Here is a 361-nt window from a genome sequence, read left to right as displayed (position 1 = left end):
GGCCACCATGGCTTTCTTCTTGAAGTTCTTGAAGGCACTCTTCTTATTTAGGCATTCATATTTAGTATGTCCCCTTTTTTTACACTCATAGCATATTAAGTGGTCTTTGCTATGTTCACTTTTTGGCAAGTCTCTTTTAAGGGGTCTCCTAACCCTATAGTTCTTTCTCATAAATTTACTAAATCTCTTAGCTAGCATAGCTATGTTCTTATCTTCCTCACTCTCATCTTTTATATTTCTCTCATCTTCTTCAATTTTGGATTTTAAAGCAATTCCTTTCTTTTTATTGTCCTCCTTCTTCTCATCATCCAAGGCATTCTCTTGTTTTGTTGTCATCTCATATGTAAGTAAGAATCCTATA

Source organism: Theobroma umbraticum, unplaced genomic scaffold (genome assembly GCF_002168275.2).
Source record: "Theobroma umbraticum cultivar Fairchild unplaced genomic scaffold, ASM216827v3 scaffold_84.0, whole genome shotgun sequence".
In the NCBI taxonomy this organism is placed as follows: domain Eukaryota; kingdom Viridiplantae; phylum Streptophyta; class Magnoliopsida; order Malvales; family Malvaceae; genus Theobroma; species Theobroma umbraticum.
This window is presented reverse-complemented; position numbering follows the sequence as displayed.